Below are 20689 nucleotides of genomic sequence, written 5' to 3'. Positions count from 1 at the left end.
AGCCACTCTTATAAGAGCAGTCATCACTCAAAATAATGCACGACTCTATTATCTGTATAGCATGTGTGTAAGACTCTAATACAATTATGAAGAAATAATTTTAGGACAAATAAATATTTCAGTGAGTAAAACTGGCTGTGTCTATAGTAGGCTGTTATGGACTACACAGCATTTTTATATTATTTTTAAATATTTTTTTAAATGATTATTATTTTAAATTATTGTCCCTGGATCAGTACGATACTCTCGTAATAAAGTAGTGGTGGTAGCAGACATATTTTGAGTATCAGTTCTGGTTGAAAAGAAGCGATCTAATCCTGTTTACATGAAGTAAGCCTGCTCCCGAGCAGGTTTAAGTTTACGGACCTGTTGCTATGACAGCAGCTCCGGGATGAGCTTCGAAGAACCAAATGATCCAAGATCACGCCAAATTGTCAAAATTCAAATCCAGCTAACGGAGTTAGCGACGTACGAAGAACGGGCCCCTGAACCCTGTAGAAAATGAGTGGGGTAAACTGAAGAGAAGAAGCACCAACATGGAGTTGGGAATCTGAAGGATCTGGAGTGATTCTGTATGAAGGACTGGTCTCTGATCTTTTGTCAGGTGTTCTCCGAACACATCAAGCATTATAGGTGAAAACTCAGAGCTGTTATCTTGGGAAAATGACAATGCAAATGGGTGCTTATAATTGTGGCCAAAATGAATTATTTGAACATTAATTTTATTTTATTTTTTTAAACAGAAGATCAAAAGGATAAACTATGCATATTTATTTTCACAGCCACCTTTGCTCATATTTACTAAGGGCGCCAATATTAGTGGAGGACACTGTAAAAACAAATATCAGAAATAGTAATAGTGTGCTGGTTAAAAAAAAAAAATCCCAACAAAAAATACTTTTACTCTTTTGATAAATACAAAGACAAAATAATCAGTCATTTGTAAATCCTTAATTTTGTGGAATTATCCAAAATTGCTTTTACATCATATAACATTCTGGTTATATCAGTCACCCTAACGCAGTTTTGGACACCATTTATATTCAAGTGTGTATGCAGTTATTCTGCAGAATGAGCTCAGCTGGTAAAAGAGATTTAACTGAGAGCTCTTGGGGGAAAGGGACAGCAGAGAGAGTGCAGAATCATACTTCACCTCATTGATTTTTTCGATCGGTTTAAATGAGGTGCACTTTAGGCCAAGAGCTCACCACTGAGCCTTCAGTCCTCTGCTGGGTTAACTGAGCACCCATGCTACATGTAATTACAGCACACACTCTAACACCAGCTGAGATGTGCTCCACTATCCTATGATTACATAGTAAAATCTTCTTTTTACATTTTCTAGATCTTGGACACAACTTATAAATTAAGTCTCTTAAAGGCTGGCTTTTTAAAATCACATCATAGCTTCATGTATGATAACAAGGACCTTAGAAGAAAAATCCAAAGTGGGAGTTTTGTCTTGCTAAACCAGTTTAAAAATAATATTAATACAATTTTATTATTAATTTAATAATAAGATTGATTTTTTATTTAATGTTTAAATAATCTAAATCATTATTATAGTTGTTGTTGTTTTTTAAGTCCACTCACACTTCACCCACTTTATTGGCAGCATATTCATCACGTCTTTTAGTAACAAATGACTTCTTAAAGCAAATATTGATTGAGACAACTCCATTGTCATACTGTTTACCTACCTGCCAATAAGCTATGCACCTCTGAGAGGCTCATCTATATTGTACATATTTGTAGCATATCTGACATCTTGATCATTCCATTATAATGCATCTGACATTTGTTGTCCCTGCACCTCACTGGGTAAAATATAGATTTTCTATATTCTCCATGATTCGTGTAACCCACACCTATTATCATACACACTACAGGGTTGCTAAAAAATAGAACAAATGATTTTAAAGCTAGCATACACCAGCACACCTGACCACAGACAGACACCACATGCACCATACATTCCAAGAAAAATAATACATTCAGTGATTTATTATATATGGTTGTTTGTGCATGCAAACTTAAAAAAATTAACTGGTTACTCTTCAGTACAGTCAAATATATAGTTTCTGTGACATTCAATACGGTTATATACAATTGGCCGGTTTAGTGTTTTTATTTATTTATTTTGACTACTATTACAATATCATCAAACATTGACAGCATTTCTGTCTAATATCCTACTTATCCAGATATGCAAATAGCTCAAGCAAGTATATTTTGTGTTTCAGCGAGAGGAAATAAGGAAATAAGGCACACACACACACATGCTGCATCACAAAGCAGAATAAATCACCAGAGTAACAGCAGCACAATGACTGGTTTGTGTTTTCTCATTGATTGAATGATAACAAAGTCCAGGAGTTACAAGCATATCCTCATTTAATGACCCATTGGAGAGAGAGAAAGGTAGGAACGAGTGGCAGGGCCTGCGAACAGCTTGGCTCACCTCATTAAAAGCTTGTTGACGTCTTGTAAATTTTCGAGGAGCATGGGCGGTTGAAAACCAGCCGCCAAACTTCCTCATAAGAGAAGAGGAGAGATCCAGTCCCCGCCCCAACAGGACCGAACGATGGGCGAGAGGAAGAACAGGCATCTGAGGAGAAGAAAGAGACGCAAACAGAGATAGAGACAAAAAGAGAGATAGAGATGAGAGGGAAGGACCCAGGCATACAGTACACAAGCCAACGATAAATAACAGACGTATAAATTGCCTCGTTTTCTTGTTTTGGGTGATGTCGATTTAGCTGCTAATTGGTGACAGAAACTGTCAAACGGGTGGCAGCTAGTGATTGCAGTGGCTTCTGTCAGGATTAGGTGAGAGGAAAAGGGAAAAAAAATGCTTTTTATCTGAAAAGAGAATGAGAGATATGCTGGCAGCTTCCTCCCGTTGTCTGATATTTACACCAAAAGACATTAAAAACACAAGGCAAAGAGAGCAAAAGAAACAATAAGCTTGGCATTATATGCCCCAGTTCTCTTGCTGTCTCTCAGACTGATAAGTGTGTTTGTTTGTAGAATCTTTGTTTGTTTGCTTACAGGAAGGAACTGAACACACAAACACCCGTGTTAACCTATTCAGAGCAAGAGAGGGAGAAAGAGAACAAGAGAGAGAGAGATAAAGGCCGACTGACTGATCTCCTGGGGCCGTCTCCTCCATACCCTGCCTTGACTCCCCCTGTGTCCTGGGGAATATTAAGATGAGCAGTAATTAGGCTTTGATACTCTGGCAAATGAACAGTAATTAGAGGCTGCGAGTAAGGCTCCTCTGTCTGAGCTGCTCATCCAATATTCACATCATTACTGAACATTAGGATTAGCTCTCTTCCATGCACAAATAGCATGGCACAAACACTGCCCGCGCAGATGGCGTCGGGGGGTGGCCGCTGGTGACACTGGCATGTGTTTGCGCACAACGTGTGGATATAAGTCAGATCTGTGTAAGTATTTCAGGATACAGTATATCTAGAGGAGCGAGAGCGTGTGTGTGTGGGATGTAGAGATAGGTCACCCGTATATGGCCATCTCTCAGAGGGGATTTTCTGGTTATTAGAGCAGCACCAGATCATGGGCCAATTATACAGAAAACTGTCAGTCAAGATTGTGTGGCTGCATGATTAGAGCAAAAGGACAAAATCAGGTGAGGAGTGTGAATTTATCCGGGGCAGCTTTGATTTGCTAATGAGGTGAAAAGGGGTAAGGACCGGGGCCACCATCCCCAGCTGTAGCCCTGCTTGCCTGCCTTCATTTTTGCTCTGACCTTCTTATCGGATGCTTCTTTTGATGCAGGAGACAAAGAGAGGGAAAACAAGAGACTCTCTCTTTGGGAGTGGCGGGACCCTGGCCCTCAACAGTGTGCTTGCATATCCCACGGGTTACGGTCCATAAATGAGACTGATGCACCCTGCTAGCACCAAGAGGGCCAATAGTAATCAAAGTCAAGGCCCTCTCTATTACAGCATGGACCAAAGGCTCCTTAATTACCCTTAATAGCTTAAAACAAGCTAGTTCTGTTTCACTAACCCCCTCACATATAGCAAAAACACACCCAAGAGTGGAGAGGAGGAGTTTAAAGGACAAGAGAAAGGAGGGACAGCGCATCAGCCATCTTCTCCCAGAATACTTCCGGACCCGACTAGTCCTCTCATTTTCATAAAGGAAGAGCTGACGGTGGCTCCTAATTTAGTGGCTACTATCACTACTGTCACTGACACAGAGGGTCGTGGTGAGAGGGTCTATGTCAGCTCAGCCTGGCAGCGGTGGCACCGTCAATAGTCCACAGGATGGTTAAAGAAGCGAAGGAGAAGAAGATGGTGCAAGTGGAGACAGGGTGCACGGCAGCCTTGCAGAAGTGCTCAGCAGGGGCCTGTAATGAATGGATTTGGGGGACGGGGAGGGGAATGACAGCTCTGGCAGGTGATGCATGAGCTCCATGCTAATTCCTCAGCCTGGCCGTGATGGATCCTGAAATCTTGACCAGACGTCCCATTAGCCCCTGTCCATGACAGCCCCAATAAAGATATTATCAAAATCCACTGAAACCTTCAAGGGAAGGCTAGGGGGCTGTGGCAGAGGTGCAGAGAGCAGGGTCAAAGCCAGAGAGTCTCTCGGATGGGTTCATCTCCCTCCGAAAGTTATTGATGAGTTAACCTCTTGGGCGCGTGTTAGTGGTGATGGATATATTGGGACTGGAGAACCACACAGAATAATGAGACGAGCAGTGAATCACTGTCCCACCCCAGTTAAATATAGAATCCACTGTATGTCCTGCAAATAGAGTTGGGTTTTGTTTCGGCAGTACAGATTATTCATGGATGGCGGCCTGTGAAAGAGAAGTATGTGCATATGTTGATAAGCGCGTCGTGTCTTGTGGTAAAGACAGGAAGTAGTTGCTCAACTCAGCGAACCTGTGAGCGCTTCGGTGTGACCCTCATTTCAATGCACCTCTGTAATTCAAATACAAAGTCTGGTATCCTTAGTTACCACAGGACCCAGTCCAGGTGTGTTTACCATGAATCTTTTATCTTCTGCAGCGCATCAGGCTAATATTTTTGACAAGCAGCACAGGGGATATAAATGACCCAGGCTTCGGACAAATAGGAAAACTGGTGCCTTGGCGTGCTGAGTCGAAGCGAGGGCGTTGGGAAAGCCACACGATTCCCGCGGTTGACAAATAGGGTGGGGAGAGTCGGGTAGGAAATGGAGAGAGACGTTACAATGACAGACAAGGAGCACAATTATCACACCATGATGAAAGAGCGGCGGCCGGCAAGCTCCAGACCGTTAATTACACTCCTTTTTCCACAGGACTCTAATGTGAGGAAAAACACGCAATGACAAGTGTGTAAAAGAGCAAGCAGTAAATTACTGTCAGGAAAAATAAACGGAGGAGCGTGCGGCCTGCTCAGTGATTTACGGGGGCAATTAGTCACTGCCCCACGGAGATGCTGAGGACAGCAGCGGAGCGAGAGTGTCAGAGAGAGAGAGAGAGAGAGAGCAGAGGAGGATGGGTAGATGTAGAAGGGGAGAACGGAAGAACGATTGTTTGCATGAGGAAGATAGAGAGGTGCACTTCAACCGCTGCCAAGAAAAGACAAGGAAGGAGAAAGTAAGAGGAAACACTCAGGCTATTATGAATGACCTTCTGGATGCTAGCAGAACCTTATGTGCCCCTGATGGGTTATTTCTGTTCAGCTGCCCGCTGACTGAGTCCTGGGCCATGCATGCCCCAGCCGAACGTTCTGCAGTTAAAGTTGCTTACTTATCTGAAACAGCACAGGACAGCTTTGGTTAAAGTACTGCATAAGTGAATTTAATGCAGAACAAAGAACACCTGCATCAGTAAAATAGGACAATAAACTACTGACTGCCATGCATATTTACTAGAAGTTTCTAGAATGATTCCCAAATCTAAATATTAAGAGAAACATCTTAGTTGGGTGGAAGTAATACAAGCTGTCATTATTCGGAAATTAATGGACTTTAATCACTAAATGTTTGAAATGAGCTGGTCCGTATGCAGACACAATTTAATGGTCCTTAATCGACTTTAAAAGTGACACTCAGCAGATCAAAGCCATTTCCTATTCCACTGATGAAACCTGATTTCCTTTCTTGTGTTTGTAAACAGAGTTTTCTAACAGCGAGGTCTCGTTTTTCCAAAGACATGTCCCCCTTTTTTTCTTCTCTTTTTTTTATTCATAATATGATGCATGCCAGCTTTCATCCCACATTATATACCTGCCGTACGTTTAACAAATTTAGGCCGCTGGGAATATTCCCAATCGCTGCTGAGCGAATGACATTAAATCACTAAAGACAGACTGTGTCATTCCATTTTTGTTAATTTCACCCATTCTGACTGAGTGATCTAGACAAGTCCCTCAGAACAACGTGCTGCTGAAAGAGACAAGAGACAGGCCTCAATAAGATACTGTCAGTTTAGGTGATTGCTTACAGATAACTGATTAAATAAAAGCCTTTGTCAAGCGGGAAGTGAACTGAAGACAAAACAGAAAGTTGTACAATGGAGACGTCTGTACTAATTAGTCATGCTGATTGGAGGATGCCAGGTAACTCAGAGGGTTTCAAAGTGATGCATAATCCCTGTACAGTTAGTAATTACATGATTCTGTAGCCTTTATACAAGTTTGGGAAAGCTACTTTAACACTGTAGCTTTTTAGAGCTACAAGCCACACATCATTTAAAGTTATTAAAACAACAGCTAAACCAAAACAAAACACAATGAGGCAATTTCAGGGGTAGATAATTGTTACTAAATACATTCTTTACAATTTAATCAGAACAATTGTTGGGTTCTAAAAAAATGGACTTTCAATTCGAAAATTAGCTTATACTGAAAATAACACACATATACACACACTATAACATTTCCCCAAAAGTTACATTTCCCTATGCACAGCTCAAGCTCAAATCATTAACAAAGTTTTGCATATTAAGTGATCTCATAATAAATCAGTAAACTGATTTAAAAGTAAATTGTGTTAGCAAATGCAATTGTTTTAAATATGCCAAATAATATCAGTCTAAGAAGGAATGCTGAAATTTTAGTTTTGCTTTTCATGCTCTTATTATAGATATAATCAGAAGGTCCCTGTCCTGTGTTTGACAGACTCTCACCCTGGACCTTCTGTGTGTCAGCCTCTTTCTGAAACTGTCAGCCATGCTTCACCTCAACATGATCAGGATTCAGAAAAAAAGAAGAAGAAGAAAACAGCTGGTGATGAGTCAGAGTTTGATAGGTGAAGAAGCACTGGCAATCAAAGCTGCAAAACTATGCCAGCTTTTTACCTCCAGTCCGCACTAGCTCTGGTCAAGGGCATCTTTCTTTGTGCGTGACGCAAGCCAATGCATCTTTTTCACAGGTGCATCTTATTTTTATCCTTTAAACCCTTCCATTCCCTCGCTTCCTTCCCTCTTGCTGCTGAAAATTATGGTTGAAGTGATATTTTTCAGCTCAGACATTTTCTAAGTCATCTCACAGTAAGCTGTCAACCTGCACAAGGTTTACACAGTGACATTTACAATCAATAGCCATTTTTAAAAGGCTAACGTTTTTCATGTCACGGTATGTCTTTGCCTTCCAATGGAATGACCTGTCAGACCAAATCTGGGATGTGTTTACACTGATTTGAGCAGTTTGGATTATTTCAATCATTTTTTGTCCATTATTTTGACTAGTGCTTAATATTTCTTTTGAATTGTCTGTTCTTTCTTTCCTTTTTTCCCAATGCATTTTTCTAAATATCAGAATTTGTGTTCCAATTAAAGAAAGAAAGTCAGGTTTGGAGAAGCATGAAAATGTTCAGTTTTGGTTAAGTTATCCCTTTTTTAAATATTAAAATCAGAGAGAAATAACAAATAGACAGAACATAGTACAACCCGAATTCCGGAAAAGTTGGGACGTTTTTTAAATTTTAATAAAATGAAAACTAAAGGAATTTCAAATCACATGAGCCAATATTTTATTCACAATAGAACATAGATAACGTAGCAAATGTTTAAACTGAGAAATTTTACACTTTTATCCACTTAATTAGCTCATTTAAAATTTAATGCCTGCTACAGGTCTCAAAAAAGTTGGCACGGGGCCAACAAATGGCTAAAAAAGCAAGCAGTTTTGAAAAGATTCAGCTGGGAGAACATCTAGTGATTAATTAAGTTAATTGATATCAGGTCTGTAACATGATTAGCTATAAAAGCTTTGTCTTAGAGAAGCAGAGTCTCTCAGAAGTAAAGATGGGCAGAGGCTCTCCAATCTGTGAAAGACTGCATAAAAAAATTGTGGAAAACTTTAAAAACAATGTTCCTCAACGTCAAATTGCAAAGGCTTTGCAAATCTCATCATCTACAGTGCATAACATCATCAAAAGATTCAGAGAAACTGGAGAAATCTCTGTGCGTAAGGGACAAGGCCGGAGACCTTTATTGGATGCCCGTGGTCTTCGGGCTCTCAGAGACACTGCATCACTCATCGGCATGATTGTGTCAATGACATTACTAAATGGGCCCAGGAATACTTTCAGAAACCACTGTCAGTAAACACAATCCGCCGTGCCATCAGCAGATGCCAACTAAAGCTCTATCATGCAAAAAGGAAGCCATATGTGAACATGGTCCAGAAGCGCCGTCGTGTCCTGTGGGCCAAGGCTCATTTAAAATGGACTATTTCAAAGTGGAATAGTGTTTTATGGTCAGACGAGTCCAAATTTGACATTCTTGTTGGAAATCACGGACGCCGTGTCCTCCGGGCTAAAGAGGAGGGAGACCTTCCAGCATGTTATCAGCGTTCAGTTCAAAAGCCAGCATCTCTGATGGTATGGGGGTGCATAAGTGCATACGGTATGGGCAGCTTGCATGTTTTGGAAGGCTCTGTGAATGCTGAAAGGTATATAAAGGTTTTAGAGCAACATATGCTTCCCTCCAAACAACGTCTATTTCAGGGAAGGCCTTGTTTATTTCAGCAGGACAATGCAAAACCACATACTGCAGCTATAACAACAGCATGGCTTCGTCGTAGAAGAGTCCGGGTGCTAACCTGGCCTGCCTGCAGTCCAGATCTTTCACCTATAGAGAACATTTGGCGCATCATTAAACGAAAAATACGTCAAAGACGACCACGAACTCTTCAGCAGCTGGAAATCTATATAAGGCAAGAATGGGGCCAAATTCCAACAGCAAAACTCCAGCAACTCATAGCCTCAATGCCCAGACGTCTTCAAACTGTTTTGAAAAGAAAAGGAGATGCTACACCATGGTAAACATGCCCCGTCCCAACTATTTTGAGACCTGTAGCAGAAATCAAAATTGAAATGAGCTCATTTTGTGCATAAAATTGTAAACTTTCTCAGTTTAAACATTTGCTATGTTATCTATGTTCTATTGTGAATAAAATATTGGCTCATGTGATTTGAAAGTCTTTTAGTTTTCATTTTATTAAAATTTAAAAAACGTCCCAACTTTTCCGGAATTCGGGTTGTAAACATACAATGGAAAATAAATATTATTCACTAGTCAAAGTAATACAGTTGAGTTATTGCCAAATTTTTCAGAAACTCCATTGCTGTGATAGATACAACCAAACAGTATTTCACATGGTCTGTGGTTATGCATAAGATAGCCTGTGCTGATTTAGCCTAACTAAGCATGATCAAACCACACCAGGTGCGGAAATGAATTAAATCATTATTTCACCTCACATGTTTCCATCATCCAAGGTCTCGTTCTCTGATTCAAAACTACTTGTTATTTAGCCTGTGCAAGTGAGAGGACCATGTTAATTGTTAATCCCATGTTTAAATATTCATTGTTCCATGCAAACCTGTAATGCTTCAACAATTCCCTCATTTGATGTCAAGTACTGGTCGTGGAAGGTGTCTTTGCCTTCATATGCCTGTTTCCATGCATAATGCCTATGATCAATTTTACATGTGCACCATATGCGTTATATATGCACATTCTATTGTAATAATATTCATGTGATGGAGGGGGAGGGATGACATATATAGAGCTTGTTGGAATTACAATTTAAAACAGCATCTTTGATTAAGGTATTGTCCAGACAAAATGTGGTACTGTTGCTCAGGGTCATGGGTTAATATTATTTTTCTTTTCTTTATTATTGTTACTTTATGCTATTAGGGAAAATTATTATGAGAAAATATATATAACGCATAGCATCCGACTCAAAAATTTTATTGGATGAGCTGAATTCAAAGTGATTGTAAAATGCAGATAAAAACTTCCAACTGCACATTTTATATTAATCAATATATGAATAATAATTAGGTGATATTATGAATATATGACATGTATAAATAATCCACATTCATGCTACAGAAGCTGTATGTTACAATGATTTATGATTTTTTTTTAGTAGATTTTAATTTAGTGATCAGTTGACTATTTATAATTTTAATTATTAATAATTTATTCATGCTTGGGAAACTGATATTCTTTTTCAGCTATAAAACTGCTTAAGTATTTTCAGGGTCACATTTAGTCGCTTCAGCTGTCCGTGCCATAAAACAACAGAGAAAAGGGGAGAGATAGAGACAGAATCTGTGTGTGTTTGTGTGTGTGTGTGTGTGTGTGTGTGTGAGAGAGAGAGAGAGAGAGAGAGAGAGAGAGAGAGAGAGAAAAGGAGCCATGAATCAATCTGTGTAATAGGGGGAAGGCCAAATGTAATAAATAATACAATAACAAGCCAAACTAATGAGCCGTTGCCAAGGTGAATTTCACAGAACAGTCCCCATGTACAAAACCCCACTAATAATCCAGGGGAGCCAGCGGATGAAAAAGCAGCACCATAAGGCAACACCTGCTCAATTAAAACAGAGGATTCTTTCCCAATGTTACATTAATTTCAGCCCTTTGTAAAGGCCCAATGAGCACACTAATAATCTAGTCTACTTGACTCTGTGTCTAGCCAAAACAGGGTGTCTAATTAGGTAAAGGTAATTAATTAGAGATAAACGGAGCTAATCAAGAGCCGTTAGCGCTCTGTCTGTCTCGTCATTAAGACAAACAGGCTTCTTGCTCTCTCGTTGGCTGTTTCACCAGCTCCGTAGCTATTGCCTAGAAAAGAGAGGTTTAACAGTATGCCTTTTTCCAAAGCAGTCACCCAAGAAAACTACTGTATGCACATACAGCTGAGATCTAAAAAAATAACACAAAAACTAGCACTTATGAAATGGATCAATCAAATACATACAAAAAAGTTCAAATGATGCCACCAGTTCTTGTTAATTGCAAATGTCTCATTCATCAGATCCGAGGAGCATTTTGATGGCAGTATTCATATGAGTGTCATCAGCCACTTCATTACCAAAAATCTGTTAACGTGATTTTGATGATATGATGATAAAAGCTAGCTTAGCGGACCCTTGCATTTCCTCTCACCATTAATTGGTGGAGTAGTGCGTTCTGATTGTGCTGATGGTGAGGGAAGTAGTGTGATGTTTAACACAGCATCACATTAGCGAAAATGAATAAAAATAACATGGATATGAATTTGTGTATTACCTCTCACCCCCTCCTCGGGGAAAATGTATCAGGACTTGCGCTTCGAAAATAACTGCATGCTTCTCTGAGAGTCTTGTCAACGTTTCAGCTCTAATTACGAAAAGTGGAGCACTAAGCAGAAGCCAGAACTCACTCGAGACAAATCTCGAGCAGAGACTAAGTTCAAACAGGAAGGCCTCTACTCTGATGCGCATGTACCCATCATGTCCAATTGTCTGTGATTAAATCCCGCTCTCTGCTATGGCTGGGACGAGATTAAAAAAGTTGCACTTTAATGGTTAGCCTAATGGATGTTGACTCTGCATGCGAAGGGAAGGGCGACAAACAGGAGGAGAGGAAAATGGGAATAAGATATAAGACATTAAAAAAGTGCTAGATCTTGAAAAGGTTTGGCGAGTAGGATTTTTTGTGTGTGTGTGTATATGTGTTTGTGTATTGTGGGACTTTTGAGCTTATATGAATATTTTAGGGATTGTTATTACCCCCCCCCCCCACCCCTTTCGTCCTCATACACAAGGGACTCGTCTCCTACAAGGAGGCAGGCCGCTCCCTCGACACGCATCATTAGAGGATTTTTTACAAGCGACAAGCAGGCTATTTGGCTGTCATTGGGATTGTGTGAAGAGAATATGTTTATCTGCCGTTTACTCTAGGGGGGCTGGCATCAGAGAGAAAGGCAAGCAGATAACCATGAGCACTTGACACCACTGTTATGCATTTGTCAATATTAAGGAATTATATGTGGGGACCGCTGGCGTTATATTGACAGCTCGCTGCACCATACCACCACAAATATCACCTTTGACCTTTACTGTCACACACCAGGTGACCATCACTGCCATCATTGCTAATTGCTAAAGTATTTACACACTTAAATCTAGGTTCTTCCCTTTCTTTCTTATGTACTAAGTTTTAAAATGTTAAAGATCATCAGATTATTCTATTTAGAAAAAAAGTTAGAAGATTAGTTTTGTATTTTCATATTTTTATGTATTGTCATTTTAATATTTTGAAATTTATATTTTCAATATTATTTTACATTTTAGATTGCTTTATGTTTCAGCTGTAATTTTATTCTTCTGATCATTTCTGTATATATATATATATATATATATATATATATATATATATGTATATATATATATTTATTTTACTTTTTTTCCATTATTAAAAAACTAAAACTAAAAAACAATTAAGTGCCATTTTGGGTCCGATTCTCACTATTAAGTTGCTTATTATCATGTTTAAAATTAACATATTGGCTGTTTATTAGTACATATAAAGCACAAACTCTGCATGACCATATTCTAAATCTCTAATCTAATACTTAAACTTAACAACTACCTTAATAACTATTAATAAACAGCAATTTTTTTTATTTTTTTTATTTTTTTTTTAGAGTTTATTGAGGCAAAAGTCATAGGTAATGGTTTGTTAATAGGTGGAACTGGATGTTAAAAAAAAGTGTGACCCCTCAGCAATCCACAGAATATTGCAAGATGAACAATTAATTTTAAAGTTTTCTATGTGTGTGTATGTGTGTTGTCAAAATGATTTTGCATTTATTTTAAAATGATTTCATATTTAATTAGTTTCAGCAATGATATTTATGGCCATATCTATAATCAACATAAAAAAAATAAAATAATAATAATTATCAGTTCAGTGTATCAGGTGCTTGTTGAAAACGAAATGCTAAACAAACAAATAAAATAAATAAATGCGTTTAATTTACACAGATGTTTCATTGTTTAATAGTTTGTCTTAATTACATTTAAGCTAGTTTTAGTATATAAATCCTGAAATGTAAATAATAACCTGGAGTGTTTATGTAATTTTTCCCCCTCACTAAATTAGTTCCTAGAAAACTTCATTAAGTACTCATTAAACTAATTAAGAAACTTAACTTGTTAATAAGCCATATTGCATAAAATAATATAATGAGAGAATAAGAAGCTAAAAAGTAAAAATACATAAACACGTATAAAGAAAGAATGGCAAAGAAAGTGAGCTTGAATGCTAAAGAACACTGCGTTGTGTGAAAACAGAACGGTGGCCAAGATACAGCACTTATAAAATCGAGTGCAATGAGGGGATGTATACTTTGCACGTGTGTGTATGCGTGGACATGATGGACTGTCAGACAAGAAACGAGGGACGATAATACGGCCATCACTGACCCAAAATGTAGGGTGTGTGACTGCTAGAGTGTGTGCGCCATTTCCAATTGAAATGAGACAGAACGGAGGCATACAGATCCTCATTATCCTATTTCCCTCAGGGGGAGCGAAGGCAGCTTTTCAGTCAGTGGAAGACAAGAAGAAAACGCTTTCTCTCTCTCTTCATGACATGATTGTTTGTTGGGGTGAGGAGCACAGCAGATGAAAACTACATCAAATTACAGTTAACAAACAAACAAATCGTGTGGCAGTGCTGGCTGAGCAGTGTAGCTAACCCTCTGAATCTGGGTTCCGTTTAGAGCTGTATTCACCAGGGGGTAAATGTGCCCAATACGAGATACAGGTCACATCACATTTCCCAGCGGATCCCTGACAGTGAGGGAACAGGCCGCACATCACACGGACACGTCCTGTAGTATCGACTTCAGAGCGGCTGATTGCGCCAGCTCCCGCCGGCGCTGTTTAGATAGTTTGACTACATCAAGCTCCTCTTCTCCATGCCTCTTACTGGTGCGATTAGAGAGGGGAGAAGATGAAGGGTGCTTGGTGTATTTTTAAAATTGTTGATTTTCCCCTCTAATGATAGCTGGTGCAATTAAGCACTGGCTTCAGGCTCTCTGTGTCCTTGTGTGAAAAATCTCAATTATATATGTGTGAGAGTGAGAGCGTGAGCATTTGTGTATGAATATGAGTGCAGGGTTTGAAGTGTGTGCATGCATGTGTGTGGCATGTGTTCATTTAATTTGGTTTTCAAGGTTACAAATAGTTGCGTTCATGTCACATTCAGCATGTTTAACTTGCTGTCATGTTTCATATGTTCGATTCAGAGCTACTATAAAAATGTAGACTAACAGTTGTGATGGCTTATGTTAGATTTCAATGTCTCTCTGTGTTTGTATGTGTGTGTGTGTTTGTACATATACACATTATATTTACCTTTATTATAGTAGTAGGGCACTACTATATGTACTATATATAAGTGATAATTTATTATATATGAAAGTCATATGAGATGAATGACAAACAGTGCAGTTTTTTTTAAGGAATGTATACACACGCACACACACACACACACACACACACACACACACACACATATATATATATATATATATATATATATATATATATATATATATATATATATATATATATATATATATATATATATATATACTTCCACCAAAAGTTTGGAATAATTATGATTTTTTAATGTTTATTTTATTTTTATTTTTTTATTTAATATGTATTTTATTCTAGATAGGGAATAAATCACATTTTAAAATATATGAAAAAAAAGAAGTAGAAGAAAAAAAAGAAAACAGGTCTTTTAAAGTGTAATGATTTTTTAAAAGACCAAGTGCAACATTTGTAGACTGAAATTTGGAGTAGTTTAAGGAAAATCACTGAGCTGAGTGTTTGTAACAGAGAACTTCATTTGCTTAAGATTGTGAACACTCATTACTTGTGCCAGGCTCTTTCAGCAAGCATCCCATCACCCCTTGACTTCAGCCCTGCGAAATCCGCTGCAATTTTGCAAGCAGTCACTTGGTTTGGTAAAGGATGAAAAGAAAAAAAAGTGTTTTTAGCAGCAGCTGTGAAGAGTGAATTGAGAGGAACACTTTTTCTATTGCTGTTTGATGCACCCTCCATACCTCAGGGCACAGTTCTGGAAAATCTGGCGTGAACCTTCAGCACTTAAATGTTAAAACGTGACTGATTTGGGATGATAATAGGCGTGGATCCCCAGCAATGGCTTCCAGTCCTGTTTCCTCCTGACTTAATGAAATGTGAGCAGACAGTTGGAGGGAGGATGAAAAGACAGAGGAGGAGAGAGAGAGTGAGAAAAATAGCATGAGGCACGATCCTCCTTGCCGGCAGAGAGGGGAACGGATCTTACAACTCCTCTTTTGTTTGGAAGGAGGGTTGATGGCTGGGAGAGCAGCAGGTCAATACCAATAAGAGAAAGAGTCTAACACCACACACCTGCACTTGGTGCAAAATAAACAAAAGAAAAATCTCTCCACAACAGCTTCAAGCATTATTGTGTTAAATTGTTTAGTACTAAACATGAAATATTTTTCTTTTTCAAAGACATGTTTTGGTTCACAGAATAAATCAGGTATCAGTTATATCTTTTGCCACCACAGGAGTAATTACAGTGTAACAAGACTACAATTACTTGTTAATTATCATGAACAACAAAGCAGTCTTCCACAGAGGGAAATGTGTATTTTCAGTAATAGGTCTAATTGGCCTTGAGACACTTAAGCATAGATTAGTCATTGTCTATCCCATGAAAACCTAATTTAGATGAGTCAAGCCTCACCTGGACTCCTGATAAATGGAAAGTATATAGAGGTGGGGATGCTGTGAGTGCAACTGTTAAGACGAATCTGCCTGTCGAGGTGTTCAGGTCAGCTGAATGTGTTCTTTAAACTTGACTGTCGCTGTAAATCACCTCGTCAACACATGCAGGTGCCCTGGGTTGTTCTGTCACACACTGACAGAGCATTTTATTAAGAAGTTGAATTCCTTGTGTGACTTGAATCCAGATTAGGCCTGTAAATATTAAAATTATTTCTTTTGATATGTCCTCTTTGTTGTGCCCTGGATGCTGTGATGTGTAATACATATATGTTAAAAGATAGATAGAGCGAGAGAGATACTAAGAGAGCAAAGCAAAAACTGTGACTGGACCTAAATTACAATGTAATGTTCACCCTAACTTCAATAACAAGTCATTAACAGACTGTAAGAGAGTTTCATTTTTTTATTATTTACCATGCCCATAGCGAAAATCACAGAGCTGGGATTGTATGCTGACTGCAGTTAGACTGGAAGAAAGAATGCAAAAAATATCCTTTAAACGTGCAGTATGGAATTTTTGGCCACCAGGGGTCACTCAATCAAAATAATAACATGAGACGTACTTTGATGAGGTCGGGAAAGAGCGTAGGCTCATGGGAGTTGTTGTTCATTGGAACACGCGCTCTGTCGCTCCCCACATTCCTCACTCATTTTAACTGAGGCCGGCGACACACTGGATGTGTGGCGCAAGCGTCTCAGCTGCGTGGCGTGTCAGTTTTTAATTCGGCTCCCATGTTAATAGGTTAGAGCTTGTAGACTGCCTGCGTGAGACGCGTGTCTCAGGCCCGGCTCGAGCCGCGCAGAAAACGTGTGCATGCTAGAAATAGAACCGACGCCTATTTTTCACGCGACACGCACGCGTGTTGGAAGCGTTTCCAGGCAAAATATAATAGGAAAATATGTTTATATGTAATTTTGTACACAAATACATATTAATTCATGACATTTTGATGTTTGAAGTCTATAGGTTGACATAAATTCAGATATAAATGTAATTAAAAAAATAAATAAATAATTATCGATTTTCAAATATTGCACCTGTCAAACATAGTCTATTTTGCCGTCAATACTGTTGACGGTGTCCTTTATCAGTAGGCTTTATATTTATGTTCAACATGAAGTATAGATATTGTTGTCATGAAGACAAGAGCCTGGTCTGTCGGCGGTCTCCCTCTATGTCACCTACAGCAGCAGCAGCCGCCACGCTTCTGGCACGCAGCAGAGACGCCACGCAGCCAGTGTGTCACCGGCCTTAATATTTTGACAATCACGTATTTTCGAACGGAGAGATATATGAATTATCAGACCCCTATCAAATCAATATTCCATCTAGCTAGTAGTAATATATGTTAAAAAAAAAACACGGTTGCCTTTCGTTAATAATTATAATTAGGCTACGTTTATACTATGATATCGAACAAGATAGTGAACTGCATTTGAAGCTACTTTATCCAGCTGGATATAGAACACATGCAGATTTACATTATACTCTACATGAGAGCTAGTCCGTCTGCGTTTTACACAAGACATCATCGTTTCACAAAATATATGGATAGATATAATTAGCTGAATGGATGCATACCTGTTTATTAGAATGCAAGCATCTCTCTGTAGTTTCAGCTTGTCACGAAGCTCTCTCTATCTTGGAAATGCAACTCCAATATTTACCCATGTCTCGTTTCTTCTTCGTCCCAAAACCTTCTCAGGTCATTTATTTCACCCGTACGTTTGCGCTTCACAGAACGTGCAGGCAAAGCATAATCATGATCCATAACTCAATTCAAGTTTATTTGTATAGCGCTTTTTACAATACAAATCGTTACAAAGCAACTTTACAGAAAATTATGTTTCTACAATATTTAGTAGTAGCTAGTAGTTTGTGCACGTTTGACAGGATTTTATAAAAATAAAAATAATAATAATAATAATAATAATACAAGACGTAGTCAGCTAGATGATGAACTATCAATATTATTAATTAATAGTAATTATAGGATGCAGTCACACATGTAGCAATAATTGTTAGTTCTGTTTGTTGATTCAAGGTTAGAATCATCTGAGGTCCTCTGAGGGTCAGCATCATCTCTTCTCAGGTGTTCTGGATCCAGACTGGAGCTTGTGTAAATCCTAGTTACCACGGGATGTAAATCCCGTGGCAAAACATAGAAACAAAATAGAGACATCATTAGCATAGCTGCTGATCCAACAAATTAAAATTAGTTTAACCCAAGCTAAAGAATAAAAATGCAGATGCAACTACACTCACAATTTAAGAGATACATTATTCGAATGCTTGGCGAAAGAGATGCGTTTTTAATCTAGATTTAAACAGAGAGAGTGTGTCTGAACCCCGAACATTATCAGGAAGGCTATTCCAGAGTTTGGGAGCCAAATGTGAAAAAGCTCTACCTCCTTTAGTGGACTTTGCTACCTTGGGACTACCAAATGTCCAGCGTTTTGTGACCTTAGGGTGCGTGATGGGTTGTAGCGTGGTAGAAGGCTAGTTAGGTACGCAGGAGCTAAACCATTTAGGGCCTTATAGGTAAGTAATGATAATTTGTAACTGATACGGAACTTAATAGGTAGCCAGTGCAGAGACTGTAAAATAACTAAGTTATTGATTGAGGTATAAATACGAATATAAGCAATATAAATATAAAATATAATAGTCTCGATCAAGGCTAGCTACTACTTTTTTTTCTTCGTCTCATCTTTGCTTCTGTTCACCTTTGTATTTGGCGGTTCCGCAGGTTAGATAAACTAGAGGGGTCAAAGTTTATATGACGCCATAGACGGGCGACAAAACGGAAATAAAGAAACGTGCCGTGTCTTCTAATTAAACTATAATTTTCTCCGGATTTGAAAGTTCGTGGAAACTGTCGGGATAATGTAAGTACACAAAAATATATATATATATAACATAGATATAGTGATATCTGCTATTTTTAAAGCAGAAAAATCACATATTGCGCCTTTAACAGCACATTCTCGAGAAATGGAGAAGTGAGCAACGTTTTAACGCCTCTGTGCATCGTTTTCATGCCTTGTTTCTGGTGTAATTTGCAATAATGGTGTTTGCATCATCAGCATCCTTATTATCATATCATGAACCATGGGAGAGCGTGCAGGTTGATATGTTTTAGAGGCACTTTCTCCTCTGTGTCTCACAGGAAGGGATAAAACACAACAGGTCCTCCCTCTGATACAGCGGGAAAGCGCCGACAGTGTCGCACAAGCTCGCATTATTATTATCATCTTCTGATGCGTTTAATAGCCCCTGTTTTAGCTTTGAAGACAGTCTTTAGGGAATATTAAATCAAGGCATTATTTTCTGCCCTGGATTCCTTGCACAGACAAAACTCTGTTAATTAGCCCCATACCCATAAGCAAACTCTTTCTCACCCCCTTTTCTGCTGTTCCTCAGTGTTGTTTTGTAGTCAGAATACCCCAATGGCACTCATGTTTTTTGCATCAGTGGTTGGGCTGAGCATTTTTCACCCAACATCCTCTCCTCCCATTGGAACTGAGGCCCAAGGAAGCCCCAGTGAGTGGCTTCTTCCGTTAGAATGGCATGTGGAAAAGACCCCTAGTATCCTCTAGACTACCATAATGCTCAATGCCGTTCATAGCCTCTTTAGAGCTGGTTCCTGCTTGTGAGGAGTTCAAAGTCCTTGTTAAACCCAACTGCCCTACAGTAAAACGGGCCAGGGACCCTTTAGAATGCATTTCTCAAATCAATAAGCCCTCCCTAAGGATCTCCCTCTCTCTCTGTGTAACATCTCTAGGCTTGTCACAGAGGCTGTTGTAATGCAGAAGAAATTCCTTAAAGAATAGATGGAGATAACTGCGAGCAAGACGGAACGCAGCGAGAAGATGTTTTACACAGCCAAAGGGGCAATACCAGGTACTCCCCACCAACCCAGACGGATGTTATTCACAAACAATATGCAAAACTTGTCACAGGGGATTTCAGTTGTGTAGGAAGGATGGCTAGGGATAGAAATTCAGAAACCGACAATGTTTAAAAGCACATTTTGTTCTTCAACTTGGAGGCAGGGTATCGGTTTCAGTCAGGATTTCAAGGTAAACGTCGTTTTCGTTTCAGGGCCAGAAGGAAGATGCTTTGTATATTTATGAGAAAAGATTTCCTCTTTAGGAGACCTACTGTAAAGAATGAAAAAACATAAAAATGCTCTCCATAAGCGATAGATATCACTTACATCTTGTAGCTCCCTTCGCAAAACCCTTGAGAGCAACACTAAATGTATTAAATGCACAGCACAGAGACAGCTTAACTTTATGTGACTGTTGGGGCAGAGTGTGCTGCTAAGCTATGGTCAGATTTTGGCCTGGGGCTGTTCACAGAGCGTATAAAACCGAAACACTCCTCATTCAGTCAGACACAAGCAGAGAGAGAGCAGGGGGGTAGAGACAGGAGATGAGGGAAGAGAAAGAGAAAGAGCTGTGTGTTGTGAAGAGATGGCATTTATGATAGGAGAGGGTTGCTTGATGTGGCACTGTGGCGCTGTAACAGCATTGTAAAGCCTGCTGACAGGCTGTTGTAGTTGCGTACTGATCACAG

The sequence above is a fragment of the Carassius carassius genome, chromosome 10 (assembly GCF_963082965.1).
Source record: "Carassius carassius chromosome 10, fCarCar2.1, whole genome shotgun sequence".
In the NCBI taxonomy this organism is placed as follows: domain Eukaryota; kingdom Metazoa; phylum Chordata; class Actinopteri; order Cypriniformes; family Cyprinidae; genus Carassius; species Carassius carassius.
This window is presented reverse-complemented; position numbering follows the sequence as displayed.